At 35.4% G+C, this 9,978-nt stretch overlaps 1 protein-coding gene across 2 annotated transcripts in view; it reads right to left on the minus strand.

Annotated features, from left to right (window-relative positions):
- Positions 1 to 9,470, minus strand: part of LOC129751430 (uncharacterized) — a 462,239-nt gene extending 452,769 nt beyond the window's left edge. For both annotated transcript variants that reach the window (XM_055746924.1, XM_055746923.1), the window contains exon 1: positions 8,827 to 9,470. The gene's annotated coding sequence lies outside the window, so the exon portion shown is untranslated. The remainder of the gene's footprint in view (positions 1 to 8,826) is intronic.
- Between the last annotated feature and the right edge of the window lie 508 nt (positions 9,471 to 9,978).

Raw genomic sequence — 9,978 nt, forward strand, 5'->3', positions numbered from 1 at the left:
ATCGAGATGAATATCAGGATTAGGATCAAGATAAAGATACGGATAAGGATCAGGATGAGGATCAGGATAAGCATCAGGATAGTAATCAGGATTAGGATCAAGATATAGATCAGGAAAGGGATCAGGATTAGGATCGGGATTAGGATCAGGATTATGGTCAAGGTAAGAATCAGAATAAGCATCAGGATTTAAATCAGGATTTGGAACAAGATAAGAATCAGGATAAAGATCAGGATTAAGATCAGGATTAAGATCAAGATAAGGATAAGGATCAGGATGAGGATCGAGATTAATATCAGGATAACGATCAGGATAAAAATATGGATTAGGATCAGGATAAGGATCATGAAATGGATCAGGAGTTGGATCAGGAGTTGGATCAGGATTAAGATCAGGATTATTATCAGGATAAGGATCAGGATTATTATCAGGATTAGGATCAGGATTAGGATCAGGATTAGGATCAGGATTAAGATCAGGATTAGGATCAGGATTAGGATCAGGATTAGGATCAGGATTAGGATCAGGATTAGGATCAGGATTAGGATCAGGATTAGGATCAGGATTAGGATCAGGATTAGGATCAGGATTAGGATCAGGATTAGGATCAGGATTAGGATTAGGATAAGGATCAGGATTTTTATCAGGATAAGGATCAGGATAAGGATAAGGATTAGGATCAGGATAAGGATCAGGATTAGGATCAGGATTAGGATCAGGATTAGGATCAGGATAAGGATCAGGATTAGGATCAGGATTAGGATCAGGATTAGGATCAGGATTAGGATCAGGATTAGGATCAGGATGAGGATCAGGATTAGGATCATGATTGGGATCAGGATTATTATCAGGATTGAGATCAGGATAAGGATCAAGGTTAGGATCAGTCAGGATTGGGATCAGGATTAGGATCGGGATTAGGAACAGGATTAGGATCAAGATTTGGATCAGAAATATGATCAAGATTAGGATCAGGATAAGGATCAGGATATGGACAAGGATGAGGATCAGGATTGAACCAGGATTAGAATCAGGATTAAGATCAGGATCAGCATTGGGATCAGGATTCGGATCAGCCAGGATTACGATCAGGATAAGGATCAGGATAAGGATCAAGATTAGAAATTGGATTAGAAATAGGATCAGGATCAGGATCAGGATAAGGATCAAGATATGGACAAGGATTAGGATCAGAATTGGGATCAGGATTAGGTTCAGGATCAGGATCATGTTTTTGATCAGCATTGAGGTCAGTATTTTGATCAATATTACTTTCAGGATTAGGATCAGGATAAGGATCAGGATTTGGATCAGGATTTCTATCAAGATAAGAATAAGGATTAGGATCAGGATTCAAATCAGGATTAGGATCAGGATTAAGATCAGGATTAGGATCAGAATAAGGATCAGGATTAGGATCGAGATGAATATCAGGATTAGGATCAAAATAAGAATAAGGATTAGGATCAGAATGAGGATCAGGATTAGGATCAGGATTAGGATCAGGATTAGGATCATGATTGGGATCAGGATTATTATCAGGATTGAGATCAGGATAAGGATCAAGGTTAGGATCAGTCAGGATTGGGATCAGGATTAGGATCGGGATTAGGAACAGGATTAGGATCAAGATTTGGATCAGAAATATGATCAAGATTAGGATCAGGATAAGGATCAGGATATGGACAAGGATGAGGATCAGGATAGAACCAAGATTAGGATCAGGATAAGGATCAGGATTAGGATCAGGATCAGCATTGGGATCAGGATTCGGATCAGTCAGGATTACGATCAGGATAAGGATCAGGATTAGGATCAAGATTAGAAATTGGATTAGAAATAGGATCAGGATCAGGATCAGGATAAGGATCAAGATATGGACAAGGATTAGGATCAGAATTGGGATCAGGATAAGGTTCAGGATCAGGATCATGTTTTTGATCAGCATTGAGGTCAGTATTTTGATCAATATTACTTTCAGGATTAGGATCAGGATAAGGCTCAGGATTTGGATCAGGATTTCTATCAAGATAAGAATAAGGATTAGGATCAGGATTGAAATCAGGATTAGGATCAGGATTAAGATCAGGATTAGGATCGAAATGAATATCAGGATTAGGATCAAAATAAAGATAAGGATTAGGATCAGAATGAGGATCAGGATTAGCATCAGGATAAGAATCAGGATAAGGATCAAAATAACGATCAGGAGTTGTATTAGGATTAGAATCAGGATTAAGGTCAGGGTTAGAATCCGGATTAGCATCAGGATTTGGATCAGGATTAGGAACAAGATATGGATCAGGATTTAGATCAGGATTAAGATCAGGGTTAGGATCAGGATAAGGATCAGAATTAAATCTAGATGAATATCAGGGTTAGGATCAGGATAAGGATAAGGATTAGGACCAAGATTAATATCAGGATAACGATCAGGATAAAGATATGGATTAGGATCAGGATAAGGTTCAGGAGAAGAACTAGGATAAGGATCAGAATAAGGATCAGGATAAGGATCAGGATTAGGATCAGGATTAGGATCTGGATTGGGATCAGGATTAGGATCAGGATTAGGATCAGGATTAGGATCAGGATTAGGATCAGGATTAGGATCAGGATTAGGATCAGGATTAGGATCAGGATTAGGACCCAGCAAACATTTAAGAGGGTATATCGCAGGAACAACAGAATTAATCAAACGAATATACCAGATGAAAAGATTGTATTAAACTTACCAAAATAACATATAGCTATAAAAGTGGAGGCGATATATCTTCAATGACAAGATTCTAACGATTCGATTTCCCCACAAAATGCAAAATATACGATTTGAAGTAATTTAGACTAAAACGAAAAAAAAAAAAAATCCCCGACCGAGATTTGAACTCCAGCCTCCGAGTTGACTATCCGGTATCCTACCACTATGCCAACTCATCAGTTGAAATGATTCGCGCTATAGCTCTATATGTGAGATTTTCTGTTCACGAACCGGTCAAAGGAAGAAAGAAGGAAGGATCGCCCATTTATCGTAAATCAGTTTACTCAAATCGTAAATGTGGAATTAGCGTATTCTAAACTATTTGGAGACATATTTACGAATTGACTAAACTGCTATCCGATCCAACTTTTTTTGGGCAAAGCTTCTCGTAAATGAATGATAGAAAATCACTCAATACCAGCTTGTTTACGATGGTTATTGAAAATGTCTTAATATTCGATTTGGATTATCCTTTCTATTACGATTTTATGTTAGCTGGGGATCAGGATTAGGATCAGGATTAGGATCAGGATTAGGATCAGGATTAGGATCAGGATTAGGATCAGGATTAGGATCAGGATTAGGATCAGGATTAGGATCAGGATTAGGATCAGGATTAGGATCAGGATTAGGATCAGGATTAGGATCAGGATTAGGATCAGGATTAGGATCAGGATTAGGATATGGATTATTATCAGGATAAGGATCAGAATTAGGATCAGGATTAGGATCAGGATTAAAACATAATAATCCTAATATAAAGGATAAGGCTCAGGATTAGGATTAGAATTGGGATCAGGATTATTATCAGGATAAGGATCAGGATTAGGATCAGGATTATAATCTGGATTAGGATCAGGATTAGGATCAGAATTAGGATCAGGATTAGGATCAGGATTAATATATAATAATCCTAATATAAAGAATAAGGTTCAGGATTAGGAATAGAATTGGGATCAGGATTTTTATCAGGATAAGGATCAGGATCAGGATCAGGATTAGGATCAGGATTAGGATCAGGATAAGGATCAGGATTAGGATCAGGATTAGGATCAGGATAAGGATCAGGATTAGGATCAGGATTAGGATCAGGATTAAGATCAGGATTAGGATCAGGATTAGGAGCTGGATTAGGATCAGGATTAGGATCAGGATTAGGATCAGGATTAGGATCAGGATTAGGATCAGGAATAGGATCAGGATAAGGATCTGGATTAGGATCAGGATAAGGATCAGGATTAGGATCAGGATTAGGATCATGATTTGGATCAGGATTATTATCAGGATTGAGATCAGGATAAGGATCAAGGTTAGGATCAGTCAGGATTGGGATCAGGATTAGGATCGGGATTAGGAACAGGATTAGGATCAAGATTTGGATCAGAAATATGATCAAGATTAGGATCAGGATAAGGATCAGGATATGGACAAGGATGAGGATCAGGATTGAACCAGGATTAGGATCAGGATTAAGATCAGGATCAGCATTGGGATCAGGATTCGGATCAGTCAGGATTACGATCAGGATAAGGATCAGGATAAGGATCAAGATTAGAAATTGGATTAGAAATAGGATCAGGATCAGGATCAGGATAAGGATCAAGATATGGACAAGGATTAGGATCAGAATTGGGATCAGGATTAGGTTCAGGATCAGGATCATGTTTTTGATCAGCATTGAGGTCAGTATTTTGATCAATATTACTTTCAGGATTAGGATCAGGATAAGGATCAGGATTTGGATCAGGATTTCTATCAAGATAAGAATAAGGATTAGGATCAGGATTGAAATCAGGATTAGGATCAGGATTAAGATCAGGATTAGGATCAGAATAAGGATCAGGATTAGGATCGAGATGAATATCAGGATTAGGATCAAAATAAGAATAAGGATTAGGATCAGAATGAGGATCAGGATTAGGATCAGGATTAGGATCAGGATTAGGATCAGGATTAGGATCAGGATTAGGTTTAGGATTAGGATCAGGATTAAGATCAGGATTAGGATCAGGATTAGGTTCAGGATTAGGATCAGGATAAGGATCAGGATTAGGTTCAGGATTAGGATCAGGATTAGGATCAGGATTAGGATCAGGATTAGGATCAGGATTAGGATCAGGATTAGGATCAGAATTTGGATCAGGATTAGGATCAGGATTAAGATCAGGATTAGGATCAGGATTAGGATCAGGATTAGGATCAGGATTAGGATCAGGATAAGGATCAGGATTAGGATCAAGATTAGGATCGAGATTAATATCAGGATTAGGATCGGGATAAAGATAAGGATACGGATCAGGATAAGGATCAGGATTGGCATCAGGATTAGGAACGTGATTACGATCAGGATTTTGATCAGGATAAGGATAAGGATTAGGATAAGGTATAGGACTAGGATCAGGATCAGTTTCACGATAAAGATCTGGTTTTGAATTAGAATTTCGATCAGGATTTGGATTAGGATGAGGATCTGAATATGCTTCAGGACAAGGGTCAGGATGTGACTAGGATTGATTCAGATTAAGGATAAGGATAAGGATCAGGGTTGAGATTGGGTAAGTAACAGAACTTAGATCAGGATTCTTAACAGGATTATGATCAGGATACGGATCAAGGTTAGGATCAGGATTAGCATCTGGATTAGGATTAGGATAAGAATTAGGATCAGGATAAAAATCTGGATTAATAGAAAATTTATAGTTATGAACAAGATTATCAGGATTGAGATTTGAATTAGGATCAAGATAACGATCAGGATTACCCAAATAACCAAAAGTTCCATAAAACAGGCTCTTCAAAGCTTATTTAGCTTTGTTTATCGAATGAATAGCATTCTTCTCAGCTTAAAATTTTAGTTCTCATCGATACTGCCGAAGTCCATAGTTGATGTTGGGTAGAAGGCTATTAAGCCTTCACATGAGACCTCGAATAAAAAGATTTGTGAAAAAAAAGAAGTAGAATTTGGATCTGAATCGGATCCATGATCATGATCAGAACAAAATCAGAATTTGATCAAGAAGTAGAATTAGGGTCAGAATTAAAATCATAATAAAATAATAAGGATTTGGATCGAGATTCAAACCAATAACAGATTGAAGATACAAAACTTGATCAGGAGTAGAATAAAAATTAAGATAAAAATCAAATTGTACGTCAGATCAAGAATACAATCTGGCACAGTTATAATGTGTCATTAGGATCAGGATCCGGATGAAAATAAGGTATCGGAACTGGATTAGAACTGATGTTGATGCCAGTACTACCCAGATAACCAGAAATCGTAATGTAGTGTTCATTGTAGATTATATAAGCATCCAATTTAGATTGGAGTTGTATAAACCTCATGTTGTAGCTAAACTAAGTTATATTTTATCGTTTATGGTTTGTATAGTTCATTATATACGATAACATTTTGTTAATCAATAAAGTTGTTTTGAATCTCAGTAGAATTGTGTAATGCTTAATATTTAATCTAACTGTATAACTAAGCAATCTTTCATGCATGCGATCTATGATGACATATTATTTCCATGAAAGGTCGTACAGTAATTGTGAGATGATTGGATTAAAAAAATTTCACATAGAAGTTTTGAGGGACGCTCAATTGTTTCAGATCTCGAGTCAGGGGTCGGCAAAAATGGTCGTCCATATTATTTGTTCACTGTTTTCGCTGTATTGGGGGCTAATCTGCAAGTCGAGTGACGTGACTCATAAAATTTCACTTTTTTATCCTGACTCCAGGAAATGTTTCAGAGAAGAAACGTTAGTATGAATAAGCTCCAAAAATCGATCACAGGACATTTGAGCTGAAATTTCTAGCCTAGAATGGTTTCTGGAGTCGGCACAACGATGTGACGATTTTGCACATCACGTCACGTGACACTCAGAATAAGCCCCATTGTCTTGATTTCACATGTCAAATTTTGACAAGGAATCAGTAAAAGGGTTCGTCTTAATATTTTCGAATTTTTTGCAATAATTACGTTGTTAGACATCATATCGAAGCAAAAATTAAAAAACGAGAGTTTTGCAGGACGCGGAATCGATTCCTGATAACAAACTTTCTATTAGACTACAGAAAAAGGGGTCGTCCACATTTACTATTTAATGTTTTTGCAATAATTGTTGTATCATGCATGAGATCTAGACAATTTATTATTTTAAATTTCCGTTTGGTAGACAAGCAAGTAGGTCGCTTACAAATTCTGTTTAGTATTTTAAGCAATTTTTTTGGTAAAAATGCGTCCCAATTACCAACCAAATACAAAATCATCAGCTTTAAAGTAGAAGGCGAAACGAAGTTCGTACGGGATCAGCTAGTATGTAATAGAAAAATGAACAATTTTAAAGTTAATGTCCTTCAGAAATGCCGGATATGATTGTGAGTTTTGTAAAATTTAAATTTTTTGAAGCGATGCTAATCTAAAACATGCTTCGAATTAAATAAAAATTCTTGTAAAATGAGTGATTTAATTCGGATTTGTTTGAAAAATAAACAAAAAAAAAAAAGAATATAAATTCAACGTCAAAAGACTAAAAATTCTGAATCCATAAAAAATCTCGAGAGAAAATGTTTCGAGCTCACAATTGTTTTTCTGAGCTTTTTGCTTTTTGAGATTATCTCGAAATTTCCACGGTTTTTAAGCTTTGTTTTTCTAGAAATGGGACAGTTTCAAATGCGTGTATCTCAAAACCATTTGTTTGATAGAAATCCTTTCTATGAAGGAAATAAATGATGATAAAAGCATAAAAATGAAAACAAAAAAAAATTATAGTTTTTTATAGGGAAAAGTTTACTTTATTTAAAAGTTTACTTTATTTTATACTTTTTATCTCCCATTGGCCGGCGCACTATTTTTTTCAGTCATCACCCTGTAATCCTCCTTCAATTTTTTGTACTTTTAGGTCCAAAACTTCTCTTTTAAAATAAATTGAGGGTCATTAAGTGGTTACAGATGTTTCGAAATTGACAAAACTAGATTATTTTAAGGCCACTTTGTGGAAAAACCGTTTTCAATGGAATGCCTATTGGCAAAATTTTACAATAGCGAAGTAGTATATTCGGTTAGTTAAGATCGTAGGTTGCGAAGGATAAATACAAGCTTTTAAAAACAGCGAAAACCAAAATTTCCGTTTTGAAATTTTTTGGTTTTTTTCACAGGAGCAAACGCTGGAATTTTTTTGATCGACGGATTTTTATTAGTTTAATCGTCCATCATTAATCATCTGTCTCATAGTCTCGGTATCGACCGTAAAGCCTACGAGAATTGGAACTACCAAAAACTTGTTGTTTGAGGCCAGGTTTAATCTATATTTAGTTTTATGTTTATTCAAAATTTAAAAATTCTGGCTTAAGACTTGATTTGCCTGATAGTCCTTAACCGTAGTTGCCGACTAAGTGCTTCACTTCAATGCTTAATTTGGCTTTTGTGGACATTTTTAACAGTTTTTGCATACTTTTCCACCACTCACACACAGTAATTATTTGAATAATCTACAGTTTTGTCAGCTATCAATTTAATAATGATGGTTTTTGAAGGAAACTGTGCAAAATATTTTTGTTATTTTTTTCTTGCATCGTAAATATATCAAAAACGCGTGAATTTAATCTTTTTAAAAAAAAAAATTAGGTCGGTTAGTAATTTTCACTGGAAACAAAATATGGTGAACATTTTGTATGTTCGATTACTTGTAAATTAACTATCAGCAAAAAAAAGTGTCCCATTTCTAAAAGAACTCAGCTTTATTTCAAAAACTGTTTCTCTAAAATTCGAGTAGTGCACGCTTTTTAAGCATTCTCAAATTGATATGTAGACTAATAGGAATTTTACAATTTGTTTAAAAAATTTTTCTAAATTTTTCAAATCGAAAAATTTACGTTATTGGTTAAAGTTTGTTTTTTTTTCCATTTTAACAGTTCATATTTGAATTCAATTGAATTTTTTTCTGTATTCAAATGATTCTTTATCATAAAAACTGGAAATGTAAACTTTTAAATTTTCCTATAAACATGGTACCACTTCATCCAAGAACGAAAACCATGGTTAGTCTAAGCCTAAGTCGTTTACCTTTTCCATTTACCCTTTTTCAGACTCATTAGTCCGGCGGTATTTCAAAGCCCACTGAGTGGTTCCTTGGACCCGAACTCCCAAAAAAACTCTTTCGATCGTCCTCACACTAATAGCCGGAAGATCCAGCGAAAAAATATGAACACAAATAAAATAAATCACTCGACGTTTCTTCTGCTTTCAACGTCGTCGTCGTCGTCGTCGTCGTCGTTTTGAGAAAGCACCACTTTTCTTCACAAATCACTTTTCTTGCAGCCCTTTCGGACTTGTGAGGAGGCCAAAACCGTTTTAAAACACTCGATTTTTCCTTGAACCGTAATTTTTTCTTTTCGTTTTTGTAACTTTTTTTTTCTCCTCAGCTGTATTCGAAACTGTATACCAAAAGCGGATCTCGCACTGATTGTGACTAATGGGTAAAGATTTTTTTCCGGCCACAAATTTTCCGAAAGAAAACTCAACCAAAGCTCTTCACAGCAAATGGACGTAGTTTGCACCTTCTGGCTGTGTTTACGTTTCCACTGTGCTTGTTGTTATTTTTATTTCGGTAGCTTCCCGAAAATGGCGCCGAGGAACCGAAAATGGTTTCTTCTGCCGGACAGCAATTTATGTCACTGGTGAGACCGGGGAAAAAAATGGTCCCAAATTTGCCGGTTACTCTCCAGCCAAGCGAAAGGTAGCAGCAGCCACTTTCAATCTTCCAATGGACAATGATCTGGAAATAAAAACAGGAGAGAGGAAGAAAAGAATAATGAGAATGGAGATAAATTTCGTGTCAAAGGAGAATGTAGTGGAATGAACTTGGATTACTTTTAAATGTAACTATGGCTGTTAGATAAACATTTCTGCAAAAACAAAAAAAGGAATATTTAAAAAAAAATGCAAAAAAAGTTTTCAAGATAATAAAAAGTGAAATTCCAATTATATCAACATACGGAAAAAATCTTAATAACTTGGTTCCTAAGCCTTGAAACGTAACATTGAAAAATGTATTCATCTAAAATACTGTAATAAGGCTGTTGATTTTTGTAATTTTTGTCATTTTTTGTAATTTTTGTAATTTTTGTAATTTTTGTAATTTTTGTAATTTTTGTAATTTTTGTAATTTTTGTAATTTTTGTAATTTTTGTCATTTTTGTGATTTTTGTCATTTTT

This window comes from Uranotaenia lowii, chromosome 3 (genome assembly GCF_029784155.1).
Source record: "Uranotaenia lowii strain MFRU-FL chromosome 3, ASM2978415v1, whole genome shotgun sequence".
NCBI classification, from domain to species: Eukaryota; Metazoa; Arthropoda; class Insecta; order Diptera; family Culicidae; genus Uranotaenia; species Uranotaenia lowii.